The following is a 17,200-nucleotide window of genomic DNA, read 5'->3' as shown; positions in this document are numbered from 1 at the left end:
AATTCGAAAAAGTAAACAAATCGTGTCAGTTTTATTCGTATTCACGGCATCCAGTAATGTCTCTGACATTACACACCCGTACGTTTTTTTTGCACTAATTTTTCTTGGAGATGGCTAAACCGATTTTTACAAACTTAGATTCAAATGCAAGGTCTTGTGGTCCTATACAAAATTCCTGAATATTATTTGGATCCGACTTCCGGTTCCGGAATTATGGGGTAAAATGTGCAAAAATTGTAAAAATAAGTGCACTAACTTTTCTCAGACATGGCTGAACCGATTTTCACAAACTTAGATTCAAATGAAAGGTCTTGAGGTCTCATACAAAATTCCTGAATATTATTTGGATCTGACTTCCGGTTCGATTGTTATGGGGTAAAATGTGCAAAAAAAAGAAAATATGTGTTCTAACTTTTCTCATAGATGGCGCGACCGATTTTCACAAACTTAGATTCAAATGAAAGGTCCTGTGGTCCCATACGTAATTCCTGAATTTCATGCGGATCCGACTTCCGGATCCGGAAATATAGGGTAAAGTAGGTTGAAAATTGTATACCATCACTGAAAATGGGGAAAAACCTTAAAAAAATTCTAAATCGACCTCAAATCTTTTTCAATTGATAGTTTTTATCAGTAGACGGTCAAACAAACCGATTTCGGTTATTCTTATAAGAATCGAAGAAAATTATTTTGAAGAATACGACAGTATTATAAATGATAGTATGATTGATATGAGAAAGGCATCATTGCACCACTAGGTGGATTAAAACAGGTTTTTATTAATATTTTTATTATCATTGTAACTATTATTAATCAAAGCCCTTGCTGCTTTTATCAATGATATTACTCCACGACCACTGTTGTACCGAATAACTTTCGAATTTCTACACTATTGATTCACTTATCGACCACCCTACGTACACTGAACATTTTCAGGGAGGTTCAGTTTTTGTTCGTCGGCGATTTTATTCATCATGTATTCTACAGATGTTTGAGATACAACGGCTATGAAAATTTATTTCCCAGAAATCTTCAGCTCGAGAATCATATCAGGTGTATTCAATGTGCGAACTTCTCAAATATCATCTTGTAGAATGTTCGCTTGTGAACTTTTAACAACTGATATTTTGCCGTGTGAAATCAGTTTCAGTGAGAATCGCGTTGTCAAAAAATCAATACTGAACTTTTCTGCAGTGAGTTTTCTAATCGATGATTTATCAAAAAAAATCCCTTTGAAAAATTTCAATCGCAATTTTCGAAATTCTGATTTTTTCCTAACACTGGCAGCTGTAAAGTTTGTGCAAAATAGAAGAGCTTCTTGATCTCAAAAGCTGAGGAAAAGTTCAATATTTCATCCTGTCAGATATTAATCAAAGCAATGCAAGAATCAAATAAAGATATGAATATCCTACATGTTTTGTTTGGTTGCTATCCCAAATTAGCGTATGAAAACACTTTACATCGAGAACGGACGTAGACTCCAGCAGCAAAAGATCCCCATTGTTCTTCAATTTGTGAATATTTACACTTCGACACACAAAAGCAATTAAAACCAACGGCAATCACGTCAATGGCATACTCGGAAAACTGCCGAAACCGAAGCGTATCCGTAATATCATACAGCTAAACATTGCTATGAAGTCTCTCTACGCCAGGGATCACTTGCCGGAGGGCACTTCCAGCATCCAATTCTGCGTCTAATTTGGACCCAACTCAGTTATCCGTGTACAGCGCTTTGCCGGATGAGGGTGACGGAGGGCGAAAGGATTTCTGGAGTGGCACTCGAGCTGTATGTTTTGCATTAAAACTCTTACCAAAAGTAAATAATTTTCACCCAGATTTCAGATTTCAGTCAACATCCCCGCCGTAATTTCCGTCTGTTACCCGCCGCACCGAGGTGGTAGCGAACGCGATAGCGCGTATCAAACATAAATATGTGTTGCGCTGTTTTGAAAGAGTTTAATGAAATATTCATTCGTTTTATAGGATTTCACGCTTAGCTTGGTCTTTTTTCCAAGGGATGTGAAAGTCAAGTCATATTGCGGTTTCGCCGGTTGAGAATGTAATCGAATATTTATTTCGGGAGATGTGAGTGCTTATCATTGAATTACAATGAAGCAAGAATTTAATAATCAACAAAGTAAGAAGTGTTATATTTTGTACTTACTTATCGAAACGAAAGTGCAAATGTAAATTTCATTCATCTATTGTTGGGTAGTTCAAAGTAAGAAGAACATTTTGATTTTATTTATCAAATATTTTACTATCCGGAAAGATTAGAACGTGTTGAAAATGGCGGTGGAAATCGATCAAATCACATCATTCTTCGGTGACAATTCAATTCGCCTTCCTTGCGAACTCTCATCCGCAGAATTGCTTCGAGCTTGGAGAGTGGCATAACTTTCAGAAAGAATGATTTTACATTTACCGCCCGCGTTGTTTTGTGATGTCGATCGTACCATGCTGGTTTATTGCTAGGCTTCTCGCCTCCGGGAGTCTCCGGAAAGTTTGAATGGAAATTTGGCAAAGCTCTGAAGCTCTAAAACTTTGTTTGTCACGTTTCATTTTCTATTGTATGTACACGGGTTTCAGCTCAGTCGGGTTAACTTGGTTGCGATGGATACAAACTGCTTTGCATAATGGAAGCAGAAATCCAAGTCCAAGTCTTCTGCACACTGTGAGTAATGCAAATTTTCTTCTAGTGATGTAATAATTCGGAGGATTTAGTTGTTCTTTTGTTGTCGTTCGGCATAAAAATTTTCTGAATTACTATGGAATTGGTTGCTGGAGTGGTTTTACTTTCTTCTATGGGTTTGGACCACTTGTGCATTAGGGATATTCGATGGAAACAACGTTAAAAACCTTTGGTGCACTTCAAAAACAATTTTTGTTCGATAAAATAACTAAAGTTTAAAGATTAATTTTAAAGCAGTATGGTATCTAATTTAATTTTAATCAGTGAGTGATATATTTGTTACATATTTTCGCTGACATTTGCATTCTTAGAAAATGAAATTCAGGCTATGAAGTTTTAACTTAAATTAATAAAGGATCCCGTTTGTGCAATGAATTCAAGTCCAGATTTCCCGATTTAAAGAAGATACTGTTTGAAACGGTGGAAAATGTTAGCGATTAGTTTATTTTGCTTACTGTTTTGAAATAAAAATCCTGTGTTGGCATTTTAATTAAAAAAATATAACAAAATCAACTATGATTACCGATAACAATTGTAGATGATTATAGTTTACATAGTCATCACCGAACATCATTACGAAAATTTTTTGATTTTCTGAACATGATTTTGGCGCAGCATTATTACTCCTAATCGGTACTGGGAAATCATCAAATAATCAAATATCGCCGTTGAGTACGGGAGAAATTTCATCTTGCTGCAGTGAGCGATATTGAACTGAATGAATTCTCTCCCATACTCTCTTCGAATTATCATAATTATCGCTGGTTTTGCGGATAGTGTTAATCAATGCCGAAAAACGTTATCAACACTAATAGAAACCAGAATGGCAATAGATTTTGCGTTTGAAAAAAAGTTAAATTTGTTGTGAGGAAACACAAATTTTTATTTATAAATAAAAATCAAAATGGCGGTTGTATCGATGCTCAAAATGGTGATGGTGATATACATTAGGTAGTGTGATTACACGGTAGTGGCAACATCCTGCTTATCATCCTTTTTGTAGATAGAACATACTCCACACGCAAAAGCCTGCTATCGCAAAAAACTAAAATGTTATGAATTTTATTAGTTAAAATTTGGTGCAAATCATGATATCATGATTTTTCAAGATCTAAAATTTTCCAACTTTAACCGCTAGCACCGCTTACCGATATCCGATTTAGCGTTTTTCGAAGTTATACGGTGAACCCTTCGATCATAAAATTGCGATATCGTAGTTTTTTGATTTTTACGATAGTTGATTTAACTAATTTCTTTTTGATTCAACCAATATGGTTTTTGATTTGCATATATTCAAGTAGTTGAAAAATATGTTGTTTTGAATGCTGTCAAATACCGAAGACAGTTGAAAGCAAAACAATAACCGCAATGCGAAATCAACAACTTGTTTAGTTGAAATCTGTTCGCGTCGCTTCAAAATGTCAATGAAAACAACATCAATGGTTAAAGCATTTGGTGAAATTGTGTTCATTTGATTTGAGAAATTTATGATTCCATAGCAAGTGTTTATCTAACAGCGGTGTTGTGATAAAGTTAGCCTTGTTTAAGATGAAAAAGATTTGGTGACAAATTAGAAAATGTTAATGAATGATCATCTCGTAATCTTTCAGGTATGCGCAAAAATTTTATGCTTCAAATTCGATCATTGATTTACTTCCAGCAGACTGTTTTACTTACAGCTGGTTGATAGCGATTTGGCATGAATTTAATTTATAAAAGTAATAGGAACGAAGAGTTTCAAACACACAGAACGCGCTGCGTTTGAATTGCCGTCGCAAAATTCCAATTCCCAGCGGTTGATGCACCTAAGCTCATATAAATTGACTAAAATTATCAGTGCATAACTTTAGTTCAACCGTTTTAAGGCATCATCTATCAATACTCATTTTAGGTAAATTTTATAATTTCGCTAATTTACTCGCCCCTTGGAGCACTGTTGTTGATTAAAAACGTTTTTCTACATCAATCATTTCCGATCGAATCAGAAGTATTTTTTTAGAATTTAGATCTTCACTGATTTCGACTTGACACGATCATGATCATACAAAAATCAAAATCACTTAGAGATCAGATCAGTTCTGATTTCGTAATGATAATTTATTCCTTGGTTAAAATCATTTAAAATGAGCAGTGATCAGTGGTTTTCCCAATTATTACATGTCAATTGAAAATACTGTTCATATTTTAACAACGATATTTATTTCATGAATCTCAACATACCGAACTTATTTCAAATAGATCATGACGTATATCAGTAAGTATATTTTGATTATTTTCGCAAATCAATAACATTGTTCGAGTTGATTCTACTATTTGCAATGTCTAAAACAAATAAAACCGATGTATTTTTCAACTAACAGAATTTTGTTTCAATAACAACACCAGTTATTTCAACTAAAATATTTGTTGAAATTGAAAGGTATGTGTCCTCACTAATTGACAGCATTTTTTTAAACAGTTAAATTAGTTGTTTCAACCATCGTTTCTGCTAATCGAAAAACAAAAATGACAGTTTAGTTAAAACAACAATCGATTAGTTGTACCAAATTTTAACCAATCAAATTCAGAAAATCAACTAATATTCTGGTTGAAATGGGATCGCGGGTGGTTCCGTGTAGAGATGACCCCAACACTTTGGCACCCTAATAACCATACAATTGTCTGGTACACTTTAGGATCCGCTTCGGAATGTACGGTTGTTGTACTAATAGTCATCTTAATAGTAGTCTCGCCGTGTTTTATGTATTATTTGACTTTCAATCAACGAATTGTGATGAAATCGAATGCAATGTATTTGTTTCGACTCTAAGAAACAATACCGACGCAAAAATACTTCGATAATTGTGCGATAATGCTATTAAAGCCACGCTAAGATTTAAAACGAATGCTCCTGTTTTCTTTCTTTTTAGCTTTCACTCAAAGTCAATGAATCGATCTGAGACAGCAGATCGTACCCTAACTTATGGTTTAAGTATCTGAGATGACTACTGGAGCTGAGATGATTCGTCATTCTAGTACCCTGATTTTTATTGGTTATGAAATGTTTCGGGACTTACTCGCTCATTATTATCTATCATCTCGATGAACTATTCTTTGGAAGCTCATTTTTGAGGTATTTACTGAATTAATTGAAACTGATGCCGTTTAATTTGAAGGAATTAAATGACAGGTGGGTTGATGAAGTTTCAATTCTAACTGAGAAAAAATAAAGCGATATGCTGCTTATACAGCTCCGATTGGTGTGACGAATGTGAAATGTAGAATTGCAAACGGCTATGTATATTCGATTTCATCTGAATGAAATGAATTTTTACTGTAGTGGTAAACACTGAAGCTAAACTTTAAAATCGGAAGAAATTTGTTTATTGGTTTTTTTTTCGTCTAGTCATTATGAAATGCATTAAAAATGCTCATAGTCGCCCTGTTAAAATCTTGACATCAAGAAACCTCTGATTCCTGTTTTCTATATATTTCAAATGAAAAACATTCTTTGACTTATCTCTGCTAGGTATACCTATCAGCCTTTTCTGCCATAACCAGCAAAGTTTGCATAAATGAATCCTGCAACCGGTGTCTTGTCTAAAGACTAGTTGTCGTCTAACGAAAAGCTCTCGCATACCATAAAAAAATAATGACTCACAGGATTTTTCCCTATCATACGTGCTCGTTTGAAGATTACTCGCTGCGAAAGAGCACTCGTCCTTCATATCACGAACACATGAGATTGTTCCAATTAAAATATGACACCAGATCTGTATTTTCACTGAATCAGAAATATGTCAGTGTATTAGTGCCGAGCTGATGATGACACCGGGCATAATCTATTTGCTGGACGGTTAGATACAGAATATACAAGGTAGCATTCATATCATATTAGCATGTATTTCAAATTGAAACCAAGGTATCAGTAGGATTGAGCACAAAAGTTGAATACTACTTTGTACGATGGAGACAGTTATTCCAATCTCTATTCTCTGTTGGATTAGATTTACAAACAGTACGAGACATAATCGACTCAATGATTGACATCGAGCTTACCGGTCGACGGAAACATTACACCGGGTTGGGTCCTCAAAAACCACACCACATTGCTTACTCTCATATTAATTGTAGCCCAACGAGCTTAGATGGCCGGAGTGTTTTGTTACCGTATGTTAAATGAAGTTATAAAACAAATGATGTCTTAATTGTAATAACCAAATCATGTATATAATAGGGCTGAAAAGTTACCACTTGTGATAGAACACCCAATTTGTATCTCAATAATTAAAGTTTAACTCATATTTCACTAAATATTTATTAAAAAAAGTTTCCAAGCAGAAAATTATTTTCCTATTTTCTATAACTGATAGTGAACTTTTGAGCCGATACCTTGTAGTCACAAACTTAGCACATATTAGTAAATCTTAATCGCACATACGGTCACACTTCTTCGGCTGCACCGACTATTTGCAACAGAAGCTACATCAGCAGCCCGCCAATCAAGAGTTAACTTTGAAATTTTGCGGTTACCATTCACTTCACCAACCAACCTCTAACTGGGCCGAGGAGATACAGACTCTGGCATCGGTTGTAGCACAGTAGTCGTGTCGAGCTTCATTCGCTATGCCAGACGTCAACCAGAGCCATAATTAATTGATACGTCAGCAGATTTATACTTTTCCATTTTGCGCAGACAAGTCTTTCGGAGATTTCGCTATGGGAGATGGGTCTGTGGGACGACGGTTGACGGCTGAGCTCGCAGTGCACAATAGTTACAAAATCAACCCGAAAGGCAACAAAAGGAAAATTGTGTGCACAAGCAGATTTGCTTACGCGGCATACGACCCGGTGGATAGACGTTGTGAACAGACGGTTAGGCAGACGAGTCGACCCAACCCAGCTAAGAAAATGGAACCGGAGAATTACCTCCCCGTATGTTGAATGGTTTGTAAAGGTAAATGTGAACTGAGGCAGTGCAGGAATGCAGCTATGGAGTGCCACGAGAAGAACATGTTGACAATGAGTGCGTGTAAGAAAAGATATTCGGTATTCGTTTGAAGGCATATAAGCCGACGATCAACTTAGTAGCGATTAAATATTTTAAGAAAACTTAATTTATTCAATTGATATAAGTTCTAACTGGAGTATTCTTTAGTTTGTGTTTTACTGTCCTATTGGCAGTAATTCCATGAAAAAATCCTATACAAGTGTTTTCCATCGAAAAATAATGAACCCGTATTTTCTCATTTTGTCGTCAGGGTGACCAATTCCATTTTAGAGTGGTTCAACTTTTTTTAAATCACGCCTTGTAACCACCTAACCGATTTTTTCAAATTTTTGGATGTGTTGTGTTAAAAAGACTATACTTTCCTAAAAAAATACGAAAATATAACAATGATCTTGTGTTTGAAAACGATAATGGTTTCTTAAGGGCTTTTCAAAGATTTTCATGGCTTGAAGATAGAGGGCGCTACAAGTTTCTATCTTTTTTTTCAAAATTGCAGACAAGCGATTTTTTTAAAATTTCAAGTCTAGCATTTATCAACATTGCTCATTTGAAACAATCATAACCATTTAACCATTGCACAGTTGTCCCACGCATTTTAACAGTCTGATATTTTCTGTTGCACCAAATTTTCCATTTATTTTGATGAATATTGAAATCAAGGTGTAGGGTTAATGAACATAAATGTGGGAATGTTAGAACACACTGTTTTAAAAGTGGGTTCATATAATTTTAAGTGTATTTAAGTTGTGACTACTACATTTTTTATAGTGTTTTGTGTTTCTCCACATATTTCCACATTTTAGAGATAAACATTATACAAACATGCATTATTTTTTAATCAATTTGTCCAAAAACTTTTTAGTTTGTGAACGTAGAAATATACAACCTTCAACAAAAATGTGTATATTTGAAATATTTTGATAAATGAATATAAAGATTGATTTTTTGGCTCTCCAAAAAATAATGCTTCAAATCTCGAAACCATGCATTCTAGAGAGTTCATATTTTCGGCAAGTTCTCTTGTTTTAATGTGGTCCTCAACTTTACTGCAGACAAAATTTCTCTATCTCGTAATGTATGCAAAATAATTTTTTAAACTCATTCCTAGCAGAATTGCTCACAACTTCGATCATATCGAAAGCGGACTATTGCAAACGAAAATTCTTCTGAAGCAAGAATCGCTTTTATCGTATCAAAGAACGCTCTCTATTTACTCTTCACACGATTCAATCAGTGCCATCAAAGAGAGGCGGATATCATTTCACCAACAAAAAACAGGCATGGTTCATTTAACATGGAATATACACCAGTGCGAGAGCGAATGACTGTCGATGACCCGTCTAAGTATCACGGGTTAGCACGCTGCTCTGAAGAAACAAATGGGCGTTCATTCTCGTTTTGCGATCCGATTCTATCCGGGAAGTGAATAATTGCGATAGAATCATCTTACTATTGTACGGCATCACAATCGCTAAACTCGTTTTAAACTAGAATACGGCTGTTCCAAACAAATATATTGGTTTCATAAAACCAGAATTGTTATAGTCACTATATCAACAAAATGATTCGTTAGAATTAATCGGAATTTATTTCTATTTACAATAACTTTTAGTGGATCATTCATCATTCGAACACTCTAAAAATCATGCACACTGGAAGTGAAATATGAATATTTCTCCTAGTTGTATGTACTGAAAATAAGATGAAAATAAGATAAAACCAAACTTTTAATATATTTGTTTCAACCTTGTTATTAAAACCAACACTTGACGTTAATGGAATAATAGCAATAGAAATTGGCTTTTAGTTTAGCTGATGTAAACTACATACTACGTTGTTTTGATGTAATGTCATGTGATTTATCTGCACTATTTCTTGAAAACATAAAATTATCGCATTTGATGTTCAGTACGCTGAACCCCCGTACTTTTTCGTTTTTACTAAATGAACTTCACTCAGATTCAAGTAAACAATTTGAGTATTGTTTCTATTCCGATGTCTGCTTTTCGTCTTCGCATTAACCTATTACACAATCCATCACATTATTAATTGATTCAGAAGGTTCAATGCGATATCCGGGAAGAAAATTGGAGTTACAAGTTTCGAATGAAATACCCAATTGCTATTGTTCATGATCATAAAATCAAGAATAATTGCCATGACTTAATATATAAAATGAAAACAGAAATTTAGTATATAAAATGGTTTGTTTCATGATTTTTTAATTACGACTACGGCAACGGATTTCTTTTCGTGTTGAAAATATTCCAGGTTTCCGATTATTCTAACTATGTGCATATATCGTTTGTATACACAGAAAGAAAAGATGAAACTTACACGACATGTAAACCGATAGGACTATGAAATAGACATCAGTTGAAACGGAAATCTGATTTAAAACCACGATTGATGTATAATTACATTAAAATTCACTTAGTTTTTCATTGAACAAGACTGTATATTTACAAACCGCTTCGTTTTGTTATGTAAGTTTCCATTCAATTCCCTGCTCCAAAAATGTGCATGAAAATAAATGTAAAATCACAAAATATTTTTATCTGTGTAGGTTGTGTATATGAATATGTCTGAGAATGTTCCGCACAGAGGTTTCGAATATTGGAACCTGATATGAAAATCTTCAAGTCGAATCATCTACTCAATTTTCTGCGATAATTGTCAACTTGAGATTTTTTTGGTAAATTCCACACATTCACTGCTAAACTGTATCTATTTTAGTAAGGGCCATGAAATACTCAGAGTACAAGGTGGAGCGAAGAATGGTAGAGAAACTCTCTCACGGTTGATGCGTTGAAAGGTAGCGAATTCTCGTAGCACCATCTACCAGATTGATCATGTTGTATACAATGTAGAGAAATATCGGTTTGTTTTCTGTCAAATTATCAGCACTCACCAACATTGTTCTGAAGACATAAACGCTCCACAGTCATACCACCATCTAGTGGTGTGATGATGACTTTCTCATGTGTCTTGTATTCTCAGAAATATTACTGGTATTCTTGAAAAAAAAACTGCTCATTGAATGAAATCAGGGGAGTTTGCTCGGGTGTAAACTAGCATAACCTAAACACCGAACAAGTTTCAGGCCAAAATTAGAAGATTTATGCTACATTTTTTGCAGCAAAGAACGGTTTGAAATTTTAAGCACACTTTGCTCTGTAGTTCCTGATTACCATTTTTGTTTGTGAAAATCGCTTAAGCCGCGGGGTAGAAAAGTGTTTCCTGTTTAGTTGTTTTTGAGTACAATTTCCGGCATTTCCAGAACCGGGTTCCAGGAACAGGTATATTCGAAGTCGGTTCGTATGGTCAGTAACTAACATGAACTACAAATTGGAAGTTTTGGGCCCAAGTAAGAAGAATGATTCCTTTTTTGCATCGTCGAAATTCAAGCCGTCGTATAGTGGGCTTGAAATTACAAACACTCGATACCGTTTCATTCCGGAACCGAAAGTCAGATCTAGATCAAATTCAGCAATTCTGTAAAGGACTGTAAGTCCTTTCATTTGATTCTAAGCTTGAGAAAATTGGCTCAGCTATATGAGATATAAATAAATATATAGATATTTGGAGTACAAATTAATTCGGTCCATTTTTTATAAAGTCAAAAATGAATTTATAACGAAATAAACAGAATTTAAAGATTAATCAAAGTATCGTCCATAGCTAGTTATTACTATTTTCCACCTCTCAGACAATTTTCGAGTTCAATTTCAAAAAAAAAATTGAAGCCAATTTTCGATTTCTGCGAAAGAAGTAAACCGATGATCTGCCAGATCATGTTGCCTTCGTCGAAAAAACCAGAACAATCAGAGATGATGTCTTGAACACATGGATCAATAAGTCCCGATACTAAAGCAGAGATGGCGCTTGTAGTAAACCAGTAACCACGTCTTTCTAGAGTACTAACCTTTGCTTGAAACGGGTCAAAATTTTAAGTCGATCCGACCAGAAACAGCTGAGTTATCGAGGTTGGAGTAAAGTCGTTTTGTAGTTTGTTTAAAAAATGGAAAAAACCGAGTTTCGTGTTATGATAAAACATTGTTTTTTAATGTGCAAGCGAAACAATGGATTGAAAAATGTTATCCGGACTCTTGTCCATCAAAAGCAACGATTTGTCGGTGGTTCGCCGAGCTTAAACGTGGTCGTACCGACACAAATGACGCGGAACGCTCGAATAGACCTGTGGAAGCCGTTACACCGGAAAATGTGAGTGAAGTGACAAAAATTATAATGAAAGATCGTAAAGTGAAGCTCCGTGAGATTGCTGTGTATTTACTATCCTTCATGAAAAATTGAGCATGAAAAAGGTTTTTTTTTCCAAGTGGGTGCCACGCTTGCTTTCGATGGAACAAAATGCATTCTGCCACAAGTCGATGAAAACAATAGCGAAATTGAACGCATTGGGCTTTGATCTTATTCCCCATCCCCCATACTCGCCAGATTTAGCCCCCAGTGACTACTGGCTCTTTGCTGATCTTAAAAAAATGCTCCAGGGAAAAATATTTGGCTCAAATGAGGAGGTCGTCGCTGAAACTGAAGCTTATTTTGAAGCGAAAGATAAATTTTTTTATAAACTTGGTATTGAAAAATTGGAAAAACGTTGGAATTATTGTATCACCCCAAAAAGGTGATTATGTTGATGAATAAAAAAAATTTGCAAAAAGAATGTTGTTTCCAATGTTTGTCTCGGGATTTATTGATCCACGTGTTATGTCGTATTCTCCATACGGCGGGTGCGGCAAAATGTCCCACTTGAGCATTTCCAAATTTTTTGTCATGACTTTTGGGACGTGAGGCCGAGTGTTGTCATGCGGGAGAATAACTTTATCGTGTCTTCTCTGGTATTCCGGTCACTCTTCTTGTAGTGCACGGCTCAAACGCATCAACTTCTGCCTGTACCGATCGCCCGTTATAGTATCGCCTGGTTGTAGCAGCCCAGAGTGCACAAAATCCATGAATTCATTATTCATCCCCAGTAACAATTCGATGTAAAAAATCCTTGTTTCGTTGTCTTTGAATCAACAAAATAAATTCAAATGTTTTGAGCTTGAGCGACCACTCTTGGTTGCTACTCCGTTACTGATCGGAATTAGCTGAAATTGTACAGGGAGTTTCTAGATGATCCGACCTGGGACTGGTGAATCATCCTTCAATGTACATCTTCTTGTAATCCCAGAATTTATTGATCGGCGCCGGCCAGGCCCGAACGTAGATCGTCTAAGGAATGGGAAGGGATGTTAGTCCAACACTTGTTGATACTAGAGGCCGTATACATTACTGCGCACTCCACAAGTGTCACGGGAGAAGGATATTTGTTAGTAAAAATTTCAGTATTGGTATTATTCGCGCGCGACTCAGTATGTTCCGGTTTCAAGATGCTCGGATGCACCACTAAACTCACTGACTTCCCGAGTGAACGGTTCAACAATATCCCGGGAAGTCTTGATTCACAGCTCTAATTCGACGACTCTGAAGAAAAATTTGCAATACTATCGCGTAAAGAATAAAAATTTCCCTATTTTTAATAAATGAAATTACGTGAATAGGATTTAGGTAAAATAGTTGATTCATTGCATTGACATATTCTAAACATTTGTTATAAAATCATTTTAAATCACCAAATAAAGGTCAACAGATTTCACGCGCGTCTTGATTCTTTATTTTTTTCGCTTTATTATTTTAATTATTTATTAAAATTATTAATTGGTTATATTGGTTGGTCTGGGCAGCCGGCTACCGAGAAAAATATTAATTTATTGTTTGAAATATTAATATCAAGTGTTTTTTACTACGTATTCAATATACCGATATATGTTATCTCTGTTATTAACTTCGTAATATCAACGGATTTGCGCAATAGTTGATTTTTATCATTCAATTTATAATCCTGAAAGACAATCAATAACATGGAAGAAGAAACCATTCCAAATAAAACTTTTCTCCCAAGCTAGACGGAAATTGATAGGCTGAATGTAGAGATAATTTAGTAAAATAGAGTAATTAAAAATGAAACATTGAAAATATCTGATAACTGAAAGGAAAAAGAAACTCCTGCATTTATCGCCTTTTACGACATGGAAGCAGGAACCCAATGGATCTATTCTTAGTTCATTTTTTTCCGCCTCCTAGTGGACCCCAGCCTCCTCAACAAAATAAATTCAAATATTTTGCATGATAAAAAGCATTATTCGAACAACATTAGTATTTTTTTCGTGAAAAATTATTGAGAAATAAGTCGGTGAAGAGGTATTTTCGAGGACGCTTCTTAAAAATCATGATTTGCAGTGTCCACTGTATCTCAGCGCAGACTAATCAGAAGTCAACAAATCAATGCAGCATAGATAGAGTAGACATTTTTCTAGACCCCAACGTTTCTATTTGATTTTTTTTTTAATTTTATGAATTTTTTTGGAAGTTGTTCAAAGTGAAACCTACAATTTTTCACGAAAAAATCCGCCATTTTGTAGCTATAAAACCACCCCGAAGTAACAAACAACGAAAAGGAAAACGTTGGGGTCTGCTTTTTTATATGTAGAGAGTGTGTGTAAAATTTGAAAAAAATTGGTTCAGTAGTTTTTGAATAACGATGGACACTGACTTTCAAAACCAGCTTTCGAGAAAAACGTGTTTAATGCTTTTTGTCTATAAAATCAATGGAAACAATTCATCACTCAAGGGAGCCCGTAGGGTCTAATATTTTCAAGAATGTTTTGTCGAGTTTTTAAGTCGATCGAAGCAGAAGTGTTGGGCCAGTGTGCCGAGCTCCTACTTCTTCGCAGTATGAGATAAACAAAGGTAAATGCCCATAACTTGCTGAGTTTTGTTACAATAGGCTTCAAAATTTCACAGAATATTCTTGAAATGTTTTACTATGAGAAAATGATTTTTCAAAAGTGTTAGACCCTACCCGCCCCTTAATACAAAATAGCTCAAAATTGACACAGTGAAAAGTAAGTTTTTTTCAAATCTCGAAGCAATAAGAACTGAATATTAATGACAGATGTCTAAACTTTTGAAGCTCGACATCAGCTGTAACTGTTCAACTTTCATAGAAGCCAGAGCCATCTTTTAAAAACGGACCGACCTAATTTGTACTTACAATAGTTCCATTTTGATGGCTTCCGGTACTTCAGGAACGGATGTGAGTTTGTGTGGTCTTCAACTTACAAGATCTGTAAACTTGAGGAATTGGTTTACTATTTTTGAAGAAATAGATCATTTTTACATCTTATGCCATGAAGGAAAATTTTGAATTTGCAGTTTTGGCGTGATTACGTCTTACTTTACAATGGGGAGCCATTTCACAATTTGCAGCGTGAAAGAATGGGAACCTTATCGTCAATATCTCGAGTAGTATTTGACGCAACAACATGATTTTTGCCTTTCTCATATAGAAAGGTTATGCGATCACTGTGAAAACCAACTTTTGAACCGAGAAGATGCAAATAAAAGGTGTTGAAATTCTTTAAAAAGTCCTCGAAAAGTTGATTCAGATCCGATAACCATAAATAACTCAAAAGTTTTGTTTACTCTAAACTTAGGAAAACTCATAACGCTTGCTTGAGTTTTTCGCACTAGTCAGGCTCAGTCTGTCCCGATGTTCAACTGGACGACTATAAAAGGTCGAAAGTCGTCAATTTTTTGTTTGTGCTTTAGACGGAACTGATGCGAATCTTCCACTAACATCAACAACCTTCTGCGTGGTGTAAAGTCTCATTTGGATTAGATTCAGAATCCGAGTTCTAAAACTGAATTTTGGAACTGAGTTCAGAACATGGATTCTTCCTAATTTACATCCAAAATTCAGTTTCGGAATTCAGATATTAGAAATGAGTTCGCAACATGGGAGCTAGAGTTTGAAATTCAATTCAGTTCCTTTATTCAGATTCGGAATTCTGATGCTAAACTCAATTCCAATTGAAAATGACTTCAGTTCCAGAATTCTATAATAAATTTAAATCTACAAAAAACCCAACTCTAACTCATTTGTTCAGCGTTTCCTTAAATTCGTTATCACAATGGTGACTCGAGCTTACATTGAGACAACACATATATCATCGTCCACCCAACGACGATTGTCGCTAATTGAATCATAACAAGTATCATGACTGCCGAACCCTTTCAGTATCATTGGAAATTGATTTCATGAAAATGTAAACAAAAGTTATCCCCCTATCACCCGGCGATGAGCCAGTGATAGACGACAATATTTGTCTCATTCGACATTCAGTTGAGCATCAACGGTATCATATTCATTCCTGAGAATCATCGTCAACCGGGTCGATTGGGCCCTTCCAATCATACGCAGTTCCCAGCGCCCTGGAGAATAAGTCTTTGTTTAATTTAATAAGTAAAATGTTTTCCAACGTATCTTTCCCAAGGCCAGTGCGTTGATTAGAGAGAACCAAGGCAAGGGCACTGAAAGACCGTTCAACAGAGACTTGGTTCGATGGTGTGGATAGTACAACCATTGCTACTGCATATATCTCTGGGTGCGTAGTCTTACGGCGCAACCAATGGTCCCACACGTTGTAGTTATGTTTTTGGCGTGGCTCTAGGTCCAAAGACTTAACTTGTTGAAGAAACCCGGTCTCGCAACCAAGATTCACGGATTCACCAAACATTTGCGTAAGATACTGATCAAAATCATCGGTAGACTCTGACGATTCTCTACTTGTACTAGCCGGTGTTTTACCCAGTTGGCAGATACGTTCCCATGTATCGACTATGTATTGCTGAATTTTATCTTTTTCCTCAGCCGTGAATATTTTAGAACCTCGATAGTTGAACCTTGGATCCAGGTATAATGCCATCTGAACCGCCTTCAATTGGCGCAAAATGTTCAATCTATTGTTCAACGACCGAAGTAAATGGGGACTGAAAGAGTTTTCGCGAACTTTCTGTACCTCACTCGTTGCCATCAGCCATGCCATATAGAAGTCAGATAACGACACGTGCTTCTCTTGCATTTGCTTTGTGCAGATGTACAACGGCTTAAACGTATCATAGTAATGCTCAATGAACGACCATTGATTGGAAAGGTCTAGTTCGGGAAAATTATCGGCCAACTGGTTAAAAAACCTTTTTTGGTGTACGAACGATTCCATCATTTTGAATATACCACCCCATCGTGTCCTACTCCAGACGGGTGGGTATGAAGCATCGTAGCTTTCAAACTCTGACCGGTACTTCACCAGCTTACATTTTCTAGCAACAGCAGTGATGGCTCGGATAGACTCATCGGATTTATCAACAACATCCAGTATTGCAAGCTGTAAGGTATGCACGGCACATCTCACAAGAGTAATCCTTTCGGACAGTTCATTGGCCAGTTCAGCAGTAACGTTTCGTTCACACTGTTTATCATCCTCTATCACATCCGACTCATCCAGCTCATCTATGTTCGTACCATCAGCCTGCTGCTCTGTAGGCATTACGTACGTATCATTGTTTAATTTTCTAACCGTTGCCACCATATTAGCCCCATTGTCGCATGT

Source organism: Malaya genurostris, chromosome 3 (assembly GCF_030247185.1).
Source record: "Malaya genurostris strain Urasoe2022 chromosome 3, Malgen_1.1, whole genome shotgun sequence".
Lineage (NCBI taxonomy): Eukaryota > Metazoa > Arthropoda > Insecta > Diptera > Culicidae > Malaya > Malaya genurostris.
This window is presented reverse-complemented; position numbering follows the sequence as displayed.